This window comes from Alosa sapidissima, chromosome 11, assembly GCF_018492685.1.
Source record: "Alosa sapidissima isolate fAloSap1 chromosome 11, fAloSap1.pri, whole genome shotgun sequence".
In the NCBI taxonomy this organism is placed as follows: domain Eukaryota; kingdom Metazoa; phylum Chordata; class Actinopteri; order Clupeiformes; family Clupeidae; genus Alosa; species Alosa sapidissima.
The window spans coordinates 32,234,831-32,247,977 of record NC_055967.1 but is presented as its reverse complement, the minus strand read 5'-3'; the positions used below and the strand labels follow the sequence as shown (position 1 = coordinate 32,247,977).

Genomic DNA, 13,147 nt, shown 5'->3' with positions numbered 1-13,147 from the left:
TTCATGGGTTTTACGGGGTTTTACGGGTTAGAGTAATGTTGTCAAATAAGCCATTACTACAAATTCATCGTGTTTCCTTACTCTCTGACAACATATGGTGATCATTTTTGGAATGGTTACAGTTTATTTTCCATTATTTCCTACATACTGGACCTTTAATTCCCCTTTACACCTGTTTGCTTTTCTCCTTAATATAGCCTACTGGTATATTAGGGTAATTGATAGGCCTACACTTTACACTTCTATACATCTTGTCATAGTATAGCCTACACCAGAATGAGCATTAAGTGGCTGAAAAGTAATTTCCAACCTATTTCCAACTGCTGCATTTGCTATGCACAGCTTGAAGTCTGATTATAACTTCACCATAGGCTACACACAATTTAACCTTATTTGGATTTATTTAGTTAATGTCACTCGGACAGACCGACAGAATTTTTTTCCCTCAGCCGACAGTCTGTCCAGCATTGACAACATTGAGGCTACATAGCCTAAACGAATGCTTTAGGTTTGTCTAACTTGTATGCTCGATTTTGAACGATCTGCTTGATAGACGGTGATAGAAAGCGTAACGGTGATAGAAAGCGTGTCCCCTTTTCCCTGTCATCATGTCATTGCTCTCGTCTCGTTGACTCTGGTTGTAATCTCACCCGAAGTTTATGCACCTTCCAATAACGTTGTCTGAGCTGTTAGATCTATAGAACATCTACTTCCGTGGATAACATGGGCTGATACATAGGCCAGTCATTACTTTTATATTAATGGGGCAACGCTTTGAGCGAACTCGATTTAGGCTCATTCACAAACGAAACAGGCATGAGACTCTTACACAGCACAGCCGAACTCACTGCTTACTCAGAAGAGTAAAAAGGGACGTTACATGCCATCACATCAGAGTCTCAAAAAGTCTCCAAGAACGCCAGAAAAAGTAGCTAGATTTGTCGCTAGTCGCTTTTTACAAAAAAAGTCGCTTGGGGGGGGGGGGTCTGAAATCTCGCTAAATATGGCGACAAAGTCGCTAAGTTGGCAACACTGCATGGCATCACCAATAGGGTTTCCCACCCATATTGACAGGTCTTGACAGCTCTTTCAAAACCTTTCCATGAGTTTTCAAGGACACACTGACGAAGGCCGCAAGGCCAAAACGTTTGTTATACCCTTATGTGAAAATAAATTGCGAAAAAGAAACGATTTTGGAGTGCGACCCATTTTTGATTTTCTTTTCAAGGACCCTGAAATGTCTATGACCTTTCATAACCTATACCACACAAAAGTGCACACTTTACTCCACAGGTTGGGCCAACTTTTTGTTTTATTCCGGTTTCCTTATAGTGGAAACTATCACACTAGATGTGCACTGCCATTCCCAAAGATATAGAGTGACACTACAGCGGTGAAAGGTGTACAAATGCATTGCTCACATGGGCCATCTACCAAAAAATGGCCTACACAGACATTCACTTTTTTCAACAGCATAGGGTCGCTCTGCTTAGCACATTGAAGGGATTTCAGGACTCCAATTGGGGGCCAACCTCTGTTTAAAACATGTTTGTCATGTTTCATTCCTCAATGTCTGCACCATGCGTAATGTTTAATTAACACACATCACCTAAACTAAGTGTTTCTTGGTGATTCACGTACGTTCATAGAGTTCCTGAAGATTCGACAGTCCGATCTCCACTGGACCTCTGCAAGTCCACTGAACATGATTTCACAATGAATGAATACATTTCTTAACAGAATGCTTTCTATACAATATAAGGCGTGTTACACTTGGTGACCATTATTCTTTCATTTATTTAGGGACCCTGATGCCCCAAATATTAAACGGAAAATGTCACAGATTGAAAACGTGTTGATAGTAGCCTAGATGACATTTTACAAAATCAACAGAGCCCGCGCTATCCATGCGCATTTGTTCAGTTTGGCTTGTTCTAATACAAGTAGGCAACGAATGGAATAACGGAACTGCAGGTCGAGCGAGGTAAACCTGCTCTCAACTATCTGATGTTTGAGGAGTTTCTCCACCTATCACCCCTAATTAACATTACAAATTAGTTTAGTGACATAATGGGAATTCAAAGAAACAGGCTAGGCTAGACCTACGTGCCTAGCCTCAAATATAGTTTAGCTTAACCTACAGGGATGGGGGACATGGGGTAGCCTATATGGTGAAGGATTACGGTTTAAGAGGAGGTTAGGGAACCATTTCAGTAACCCTGTGCAACTGTGGAACAGGTCTTAGGGTATTTCCACTGATGGCTGATACTGTATTGATGAATTTCATTCCTACGTCTGTGACCATGTATGTGCCATCCTGTGCTTGTGACCATGTATGATGAAAAGCGGTATGGAAAATGGGAAAAATAATTTCCTTAAGGGGACAACTAATAAACTAACTAACTAACTAACTAAACTCATAACCAAGGCTGTCAAGTGTTAACATTCAGTTTAGTACATTATTTTAGTTAATCTGACATTTCAAACCTGAAAATGTTCAATTCACGACAGTGTAGCCTACTAACCAACCCACTTGGAGCTGCGCCTTCCAGGTCAGACATATTGATTTTAACTGACTTACACTCCCTCTCATTTAGTTTTGAGAAAGACGTGTGGAATTCAAACAAGGACCTTGTTAAAAAGAAAAATGTAATTAAAATGGTGCTATAATCGAAATTTTAATTAACATTCTGGTTCACAGCCATATCCTTTCTGATCATTTTCCATGCAATTGGCATACATGTACTTGCTGCTTGCAACACTCTATGAGATATCATTAAAACAGATGACTTTTATATATTTAATAGGTCTACCTTTGATGCACTCAGTGTTGCTTTGAAAACAGATTAAAGTACAGTAGGCTACTAACGGCAGCAACATCAATAATATTCCAAAGAAGCTGAATTTAAAGATCATGTAAACCAAACAAATATTTGTTCTGAGTTTGTCACAAACATCAAATCTGAATGAATAAAAACATAGTCAAGTGTATTAGATAGGCTTCAGAATTGTGACAAAATCATAGTGACTGGTATAGGCTACTGCTCTGAAATGCTATGGGCATGTCCACCATGCTGAAGCCGCGCCAAATTGCGGCAAAGGTGCTCTTACCATTTTTTAAACCAGATGATTCTATAACTCTTTAGCCAGAGAGATTAGCTAATCAGTGAAAACAACTATGATAGAAACACAAAATATGTATATTGTGCTAATAATCCTTAGAAAGTAGATTTTCCACAGTGCATCTTCTGGCATCCAGGTGCAGTTAGGATATGAAGACACAGCAAACACTTCTGACAGGCCAACACACACTGAACGAGTCATGTACCTTCTCTGTATACTACATCTTATGTAAATAATTTTACTTGCCATTAAAATTGAACTTTTCATTTAGCTAGTAATTTCTCTATGAGACAGGCTTTTCATGTAACACGAGCGCCATCTATTGGTGCTATTCTGCTGACGTTTAGGGTGAGTTCTTACACACAATCACCAGTCTGCAGTAGCCTGTTCTCGTGAATAAAACGGCTGTGGTAGCCAGAGAGAGTCAACACCTCGTCGTCTATACGCAACAGAGAGAGTACACACCCGCTACACTTACATAATCAGGATCTGAATGGAGCACAGATGCAGTCCAGTTAATGGTCTAACTCCACAATATGGTGGCACAGTTCAGTCTTTTCACATGTTTTCAGAAAGAGTTTTCTAACCTATGCATGGTTTCCAAACAAATCGTCAATTTTGGTTTACAGGATCTTTAAAAACTACATTTTGAAGCAAATATATAGAAGGACACAAAAAAAGGGGATACTGTCTTGTGCATGTGTGGTATGTGGAGCAGGGAAATATGATTGACAGACTGTATGGCAGGGGGAGGCACCCTCATGTCCACGACTGCTGCCTTTCTTGCTCCATTCTAGCAAGAATGCTGCCTTTCTTGTTCCATCTAGCGTGTCCTGTGACAGCCATTGCTCGGGTATCTCGTACAAATCTGGGCCACCGGACCTCGTACAGTCCTCTATGTAGTTGGCACCCCATGTGATGAAAATATGAATACAAGTATTTTGTGCACGTTTGTGCAGGCAAAATAAACATTTGTGCACAAACCGCCTTAAAGATATTAAACTTTAACTTGTTTAGTGACCTGGGGTCACTCAGCACCCCATTAACCCATTAAGCGCAAAATTGCGACAAACAACAGCACTGATTAAAACAGACAATAGATCAAGTACGTGTCAAATATCATTTGTAGGGTCTCTACAACATCCAGAGTTATGAAGAAATTAGTGGATTACACGCTCGAAAATAGTAGAAGAAGACAATAGTTCACATTCCTGAATTTGCATAAAGACATAAAAGCATAATACATAAAAGCATAATAGAAGAGCATGTTTGGCGAGGTCTCTGGCCATGGTCCTGAAGGGCTTCGCGGAATCGTGTCGGAGTCCGGAGGCAGGCAGGAGTAGGGCAGGATTCCGCCATACACCCCAGAAATTGCGGTTGAAGATGAAGGACCCTATAGCCAGAAGCACGCGGAGCAAATTCAACGGGAGTGCGCGAGGTGCGCTTTCCTCAGATCAGAGATTTGATCTGATATATGAGTGATAGGCGTCGGAGGACCACCGTCCGAGAGTTTTGAGCGCAGTGGTGGCTGCACCATTCCTAAAAGAATGAGTTGAGTAACGGTCTGCTGGGATTCCGACTTGCATTAGAACAGCTTTGAGCTGCATTTGAAACCAGAAGCGAGTGACTGAGCGTCCGTCGTCTGCAGCAAAGGGGGGATCTAATGGGGATGCGATAGAGAAACGACTTGAGTTAAGACAACCAGGGGCGCCAGTCGTCTATGGCAGAAGGAGAACAAGGAACTTGTTTGGCAAGATCCCTAACCAGGGTGAAGGATTGCTTAGCAGATTGGTCAGACCACCAGCCGCGGTGGTGGCTGTACCAATCCTAAAATAATGGGAAGCTTGAGGGGTAACTTAACATGCATGCACTTACACACATAACATGCACTTAACATGACATGCGGGGCAATGAGCTTGCAGTTGCAGAACTCGGGGTCAGTGCAGGGGAGTACAGCTTGCAGTTGCAGAGCTCGGGGTCAGTGCAGGGGAGTACAGCTTGCAGTAGCAGAGCTCGGGGTCAGTGCAGGGGAGTACAGCTTGCAGTTGCAGAGCTCGAGATCAGTGCAGTGGGAATAGAGGACTGATGGAGTTGCTGATGCTCGTGATTCGAAGATTTGTGAGTGATTCATAAAGTTCACATTCCAAATTACAATCTACAATTCTGCTGTTTGGCAAGATCCCTAGCCAGGGTCATGGAGTGCTTTAGAGGGATCATGCAGGAGTGTACTGCGCTGGCAGGAATCAAGCAGGATCCATGTGATCACCCCACAAAATGCAACCCAACTGAAAAGACCCTGGCTAGGACCATGTAGGCTATAGATAAAGTGACATGAAAGGTATCTAAGGCCCCTGGAGTATTTGAGCAAGTGAGACCTAAAACGGTCTGTGCCAATACCAATATGTGTTGGTAGATATCCGAGTTGCCCTTAAAACCAATGAGGTTTACATGTGCAAAAAAATTGCATTTTGCAGATAAAATCAAATATATGCTATAAGGGGAAATTTAGACATTACATAGCATGTACACATGGTCTGAATATAAGGATAGTTTCTGAAAGGTGGTAAATGGGTGTTACAGGTTTCTACTTTGCTGTATTAAGTTTGTACCTAGCATTATAGTAGCCGATCTAGAGAAAATATGAACCTGTAGGAAACACTTTAATAGAGGCAGTTTGCATTCAAGAGCATGAGAAGAAATTTAGAGAATGAGAGCAAGCGGCTAGGCTGGATTAGGTTAGGCATTGACATGAAGATTAGTACAAGTGAAGACCCTGAAGAGCCATCTTGAAGCTAAAACTGATTAATGGATGTTAAGAAACCCATGCTTGAGTCCCAGGAGTCTTGCAGGAGTCACTTTGCAGGCAGGAGTCAGCAGGATCCGTAAGGCACCTTAAAAAATGAAGCAAAAGGGTTTGTAAAGAGCAAAACATGAGCAGAAAGAGAAACTAAAGATTCAATAATGTCCATTCAATAATGTCCACCTGGGTGTGATCTGGAAGACATTGTTAGAAGGATGCGGTGACCAGTGTTTCCCACAGAATTGAATTCCATTTGTGGTGGTTGGTTTGCAGAATCAACTTGAATGGAACAGTTTTTAACAAATTAGCACAGCATTGTTATGATGCTAACCATGATTTAAGCACAATTTAGTACAACCTGGAAAATCATTGTGTGGTGGTCAATGTTGATAGTGTGGTGTGGTGTGGCTACAAATAAGTCAATGTATGGGAAACACTGGGTGACCCCATGGGTGGTGGCACCAATCCAGGGAAAGAGGGGTGAGGGAGAACCAGGGACGCGATCCCTGGCTGGGGAAGAGACATGGGCACGAACGCGGTTCGCGCCGGTGGGAGATGATGGGGCAAGGGGAAAGGTAGCGACGCGGTCGCTACAGGGGAGGGGGAGGAGGTTGCACAGCACCCTGGGTCTGCAAAGAGAAAAGAGGGGAGGCTTGATTAGCTGGAATAGAGAAAAAGAGATCGCAGGCCTGATTTATCAGAAATGTCACGTCTATATAACATGGTCGCTTGCAATGGCTTGCAATGTTCAAGTGTGATTCACAAGATATTTAGGCCTCATCCAGGCCTCATTTTGACGATCGAAACTATCTCAGCAACAGAGACATGAAACATGCCCCAACTGGTCCCTAACAAGTCAAGAACTAGGCCTACAGTGCATTCTCCTCCAAGATGCCTGGAGCCTTGTGCTCAATGTCCCCAAATATGTTGCTGGCTGCACTGCATTCACACCCCATAGCTGTTTTGTCATTCAAAATGTTAGAATGGCTTAGAATGCAGCAACACATGTTATGTAGGCTATGTAGAGTATTGGTCTTTACAACTGAACGTAAATGCCCCCGCCCCTTTTTTACAATATAAAAATGTCTAGTCATTTGTTATACCAATAGGCCTACTATAATAACAGTGCCGCATGGGGATTTGAAGAAAGAGGACCAATGGGGCAGCCATGGCCTACTGGTTAGCACTTCGGACCTGTAACCAGAGGGTTGCCGGTTCGAACCCCGACCAGTAGGCATGGCTGAAGTGCCCTTGAGCAAGGCACCTTACCCCTCACTGCTCCCCGAGCGCCGCTGTTGATGCAGGCAGCTCACTGCGCCGGGATTAGTGTGTGCTTCACCTCACTGTGTGCTGTGTGTGTTTCACTAATTCACGGATTGGGATAAATGCAGAGACCAAATTTCCCTCAAGGGATCAAAAGAGTATATATACTAATACTAATTTTTGACCATTAGTAATTAAACAAAGTGTTCTATCATCATGGTCATGCGATCATTGAGGGCGAAGAGCGTCCAGCGCTCCACGCTCAACTTGTTTACCATTATGAGTGCACCATCCGTGTAGCCTACTTGCAGCCCATCCTCCTTCTAACCTCTGTGCGTGAGACCTTCTCAGCAGCAAGCACATGCTCCAGTACAGAATATATGGCCCCCACTGACGTGCAAATGAGCGATAGAAAACCGCAAATGAAAGCTTGATATTTAATGTTGCAAAACACAACGCTGATATGGGTGTAAGCTTGAAATCCCATCAGTCATTGATAATGATTTATTGATCGTTTCGGTTAGATTAAATTACATTGTTTAGGCTATATCGAACCCATCGAACCACATCAAAGGAATCAGAGGATCCATCACAATATCCAAGTCAGATGACAAATGGTAGCATGTTCAGTGATGTTCATCCCTTCTCACAATAGATAAGAGACCTGCATTCCATGCAAAATAATGTTGCAATGCAGGTGTAATGTTAACGATGAACTTGAGGCTGCTGAAGTTGGTATGGGCAGAAAATAGTTGTTTTAATACAATTTTACCCATGCCGCAAGTCAAGTCATTACAAGTCAAAGGCAATATCATCCGGCTGCGGACACAAATAGGCGTTCCCGTACTGGTGACCAAAACGCCCCCTTTTTTCGTCACTATCAACAACATCCGGCTCCCTTTGCCTACTTCTTCGCCTCCTGAATGCGACGGTCGACATCTGGGTTATAGCATTCGCTAGATAGTTAACCTTTCTAAAGAAGTTGTTTTAGAATAACACTTAGAACACAAAGAGTAGTAGAACTAGGACAGGTAGCGTAGAACTAGCGTTAGCGTCAATACAGAACGTTAGTCCTATTAGCCTACAGTACAAGTTTACATTTGATCTACGTGTAGGATCTGAGCACAAGCAGACATCAGCTAGCATCGAGATGCTTGTTTAGGTGTAATTTCCTGATTACAGTAGCCTAAACTACGATAATTTCAGGGAGGCTCCATGGTAGCCAAATCTAATGAGAACGTTGGGGCTGTGTAGTTATCTCTGGAGAGAGCATGGGACTTTGTACCGTTCTAATCCAGATACCATAGGCTACACTCCCCCCCCCCCCCCCACATTAAATGTTTTCAATAAAGATACAAATAAAAATAATTGTTCTCAAACTATTTACTTTTAAAATATTCACAGTATGGTCAGTTGTACATGGTAAGAACAGTAGTGTTGTTTTTGTACTTTTGAACAGGCAAGAACAGTATTGAAAAAACTCAGGCTATTTATTAAGAAACAGCAGTTCACTTAATGCTTTGAGCCAGAGAGCTGGCCGATAGCATGAGGGGTCAGTAAAGCATATTGAATGAATGTATTTCAGTGCATTGTGCCCAATTCACAGTTACTTGCAAAGATTCAAAAATAAAAACATAATTAAATAATAATAATAATAATAATAAAAACACTCTTACACTAGGAGCTTATTCACCTGTAGGCTAACAAGCCCCATAGGCATATAACTGATTTGCCAAATAGGCTGTGAAACCCCAAAAACCTGTTCTGCCAAAGCATCATTAATGTAAATGGAGGGGTGGAAGGGCTTTGCAAGTGTTTTGAAAGATTTAGATAGATAAATAGATAGATAGATACTTTATTGATTCAAGGTCTCAGTAGCATACAGACATCACACACAACATGCACTAACAACAACAAAAAGTAATAAAAGTATATAGGCCTAATATAAAAAACACAACTAAGCAATAAGGACAGTAGAAGATAAAGGGTATACTAAAATACAAATTATACTGAATAACACTAAATCTAAAACAAGTCTAAAACAGTATCCATAGTGTGCTTAGGGGTGATTAAGCATGAGGCGCTTGCAATGACTGAGGCAGGGACTGAGCCTGTGATTCTCTGTGCATAGTAAGGTAAGGTGCTCTGTGAGAGTGAGTGTCATGGTGATGGTGCAAATTAGTAAGTCCAACAGTGCAAGAATAAAGTCTAGAGACCAGCATAAAATAAATATGGACATATAAGAGAGTAGACAAGGTAATATAAAAAAGACTATAGAAAAACTATATCAGTGCAAGAATGGGTTGACGTAATAGGGTTACAGCCTTTATACGAGTATTGATTATAAAGCATTACGTAGGTATAAGTGTGGCCACAATCCGGCTGTGGGATTGAGGGAGGGGTTATGCATATGCGCTAATATAGCATGCAAACAGTGAAGCAGTAAGACAGTGGTAAAAGGTGGCTAGTGGACAGACAGTACAGCAAGATTTTGATACTCTGTTAAAAACACCTAGCATAGACATATCAAGACACAGTGAGTCTGTCTCAATTGGTGTACTTACGTGAGTACACTTTTGTGTAGTACACTATGTGCACTGTGTGCTTACTGGCGGAGTGCGCAAATTTTAACAAAATAGTATTGTCTCATATCAAACACTAACTCCGTGCACTTCACTTAAATGACGATCGCAAACATTTTAATATAACTTTATTGGCGTCCTCAATTCGACAGTGACATGGTCATACTGTGTCAAAACATGAACCGTTTATGTTATAACTTGCTTGTACCTCCGTAAAGTCTGTTTTCCACTGCTGCTGCTTCAGCTTTCTCAACCGCGATTACCACGAGTTTGAAAACGCTCCCTCCCCTTCCACTATTTGGCCAAGATGGCGTCCGTTAAGGGCGAAAAGTGTCCAGCGTTGCACACTCAGCTTTTTGACCGTTATGAGTGCACCATCCGGGAACTTGCAGCGCCCTTCGTGTCGTTGGAATTTTCAGTGTGAACACCCTCATGCACTCAAATTAGGTATTGTAAGTGCAGAAGTACGCGATTTGAGACACAGTCAGTGTTTCTCCAATAATTTGTTGTAACACTTCTGGGGGGAAGATTGGCCTGTCACTTGATGTGCTTGATGGAGAGTGTGAGAATGGTCCGACAGCTTGTCCTGTAAGACTAGAGAGAGAGAGAGAGAGAGAAAGAAGAGAAGAGAAGGGGAGGGAGATTAGATATCATATTCATTAGCACCAAATACAAATAAATGGCCAAGTTTGTTTTTGTTTAATTTGTAGCCCTGTTAGAAAATGGCAAAGTACAGAGACAGTATGTAATACCTTTCACTGCTTGCTGTCTGGAAGGTGGTGCTGAACTGGGCCGATGGAGACGATGGGAGGAGTACGCCAGCTTGTCCTGCAGGGCTAGAGAGAAAGAGAGTTTTTTTTTAACCATCTTCTTGAGCAACAAATAAAACTAAATGGCAAAGGTCTTAATATAGTAAGTGATACCTTTCACTGCTTGCTTGAGAGGGTGGGAGGGGTCCGCCAGCTTGTCCTACAGGGCTAGAGAGATTACAGAAAGATGAATAACAAACACTACTTACCCACAATTATACCTGCCACCAAAACGTAGCTTCACATCGACCAATGTAGTGTGCCATTGCCATGCTAGCTAGCACGTTAACTCTTACCAACGAACTCTTACCAACGATGCTAACGAACACGAACATCCAAATTAACAATGTACTCTGGTCATTTCAGTCCATATAAGTATTATCTGTGATTTCAGCTACACAGGAAAATACTTGGCAAAGTCTTCGCAGCAAAATCTAACATCTAACTACAAACAGTTTTAAGTTATACGTTGCTCTCTTCTGGCTAGCTGCTAAATATGAACAAGATAGCATGAGATTACCGAACCACACTTGTTGCTTTTACTATCAGATTCTGATACGACGAAACAACAGCTTAGTGATGTAGGGTAAATGGAAATACTTACCCAATGTTATCAAAACAAACAATAGTCAACTTACTGACATCTCTCATTGAATGACCGCAACCGGGGGAATTATCTTATTAATGGAAAATAGACTAGGCTATGTAGACATATCGAGGCTTGACAAAGCCTTGACTCAGGGGTATACTTTAAGTGATACTTACGATAGCAGTTATGTGATATATTTGTCAAACTAGGCTTTCAGCTCAGATCTGTGCGCGTTCTCGGTGTTGGGATGACGTTGGCCAATCGTGAAACGTGGAGAGACCTATAACATCAAATAAATCAACTGTCATCAGTTGTTGTATGGTATGCACATCCATAGTGGGATATTTGCACGCACAGCACTATTAAAGCGCATTCGAGATCCAAAATGTTAGTAGAGGCGGAGCTCCACCTGTAAGATATATGACAGAATCCTACACGTGAGATAACTTCGTATTTTAAGACAATTGATTGGTCAGTGTGCGGTAGATTACGCGATTTGAGCTATAACTTAGCACATAACCTCCTCCCGACCAGGTTTGGTTGACAGCATAACATACCATGGTGATATAGCGACACTAAAAGAGATCCACTTTCGTATCACAGCATACCCTGGCTTTGAGCGCAACATACCTCACTAATCGAGATTCGTAGTACACCCCGCTGCTCAAATATGTTCAACATCCAGTATTTATTGAAAGGTGCATAATTCGAGGTGGTTGCCATCCAGTGACGTCATGATATGCAAATTAGATGAGTATATTTACCCCCTTCATAAACTTTTGATCATACTCAATGATTTTGACATTTGCCGTAGGACTTTATCTCTGACCACTTTCAAGCCATGGCCTTTTGAAATTTTGATGACAAAAGCCAGTGTTGTCGTTTTGTTAAACCTTGGCTCCTAAAGGGTTAACACCCATTTGTACATAATTTGTGCACACTTGTGTAGGCAAAATAAACATTTGTGCACCATTGTTTCTATGTTATTAAGCATTATTTGCTTGACAAGTGACTTGTATTTGCTTGGCAAGTGGTTATAATGGAAGCGCCAGCATTTAGTTCTGTCAGGAAGACTCAATGCCACGTCACTCATTCATTCATTCCTCCTAGCCAATCAGCGGTTTACACACACTTTAAAACACCTTCACTCACATACCTGTTTGCTGTTCTCAGGTGCCGACTTTCGATTTCGTTAGTTGCCTTCTGTTTCACAGCTCACAATGTCTTCGTTCATCCTCTCCATTTTCAAATCTCTGACTCTGATGATAACGACATTATTCCACCGTCTGGTTCTCCTTCTGTCCGCCGAAGCGCTCGCGTCCTCGTATGGGACTCTCCCTGGTCTAGCTATTCCTCCGATCAAATCCTGGGACTATTAGAAGATCAAGGGATCCCCGTCCATAGTGATATTCGGAGAGAAGATCTGCTCACTCTGGCTTTTAACTCCTTGGGTAATCCCTCCGCTTTTTCCCCGGAGGATCCTGCGCCCCCGGAGCCGAGGTCCCAGCTCAGCCGAAAAAAAGCAAGCAGGAAGCGTCCCGCCAAGTCTCCTCCACCTCGACCAGCAAAAAGGGCGAGCAAAGCTTCAGCACAACCTCAGCCTTCAACCTCCCAATATCATGCATCTCCAGCGGATGATCAATCAGTCGTCCAAGCAATTCAATATCTCACAAAATCAGTCAAGGGCTTAGAAGCGCGAATGAAAGCCTTCGAGAATCCAAACCTCCCTTCGACATCTAGGCCATCGACTTCTTCAACTACATCTCTCACCATCCCAGCATTTCCCTCTACGCTGCTTCCCTCCACTTCCTCCTCCCAGCCAGCGGATGTTCTCCCTCCCGCTCATTCCACGGCCGTACCGCGCTCAGAAGCCTCCGCTGTAGCAGGCACGCACAGCTTCAACCTCGCTACAGCACTCCCAGCGCAAATTCCGGGTAGGAGGTTTGTTTCTCCCGCCGCAGCGGCTCTCTCCCCTTTACTG

The 13,147-nt window shown here is 42.5% G+C and overlaps 1 long non-coding RNA gene across 3 annotated transcripts; it reads right to left on the bottom strand.

Moving 5' to 3' along the window:
- Window positions 1-10,259: 10,259 nt before the first annotated feature.
- On the bottom strand, window positions 10,260-11,247 carry LOC121723622. Of its 3 annotated transcripts, none has more exons than XR_006034990.1 (4): window positions 11,216-11,247; window positions 10,692-10,745; window positions 10,521-10,604; window positions 10,260-10,362 (listed from the first exon to the last, which is right to left on the bottom strand). It is a non-coding gene; the product is annotated as an uncharacterized LOC121723622 (long non-coding RNA). The 3 variants fall into 3 exon arrangements; XR_006034991.1 differs by lacking the exon at window positions 11,216-11,247 and adding an exon at window positions 11,182-11,202; XR_006034989.1 differs by lacking the exon at window positions 11,216-11,247 and having other exon boundaries at window positions 10,692-11,207.
- Between the last annotated feature and the right edge of the window lie 1,900 nt (window positions 11,248-13,147).